Source organism: Egretta garzetta, unplaced genomic scaffold (assembly GCF_000687185.1).
Source record: "Egretta garzetta isolate BGI_Z169 unplaced genomic scaffold, ASM68718v1 scaffold175, whole genome shotgun sequence".
NCBI lineage: Eukaryota > Metazoa > Chordata > Aves > Pelecaniformes > Ardeidae > Egretta > Egretta garzetta.
In genome coordinates this window covers 2,692,491-2,692,691 of record NW_009259860.1, presented here as the reverse complement: position 1 = coordinate 2,692,691, position 201 = coordinate 2,692,491, and positions in this window count along the sequence as shown.

Genomic DNA, 201 nt, shown 5'->3' with positions numbered 1-201 from the left:
GGAGGGGGCGGCCTGCGCTGCCCTGCCCTGCCCCTTCCTGCCCCTGCCCTGCCTTGCCCCTGCCGCGCCCGGAGATGTCGTTGCCCCATCCGCCTTTGGGCGTGCAGCCGGTTTCCTCGGATGCTGGCGCGCAGACGTTCGTCAGGACGAGTCCTCGCTCCTTCGTCTCCGTGGCGTCCCTCTCCAATGCCTGACGAAGCG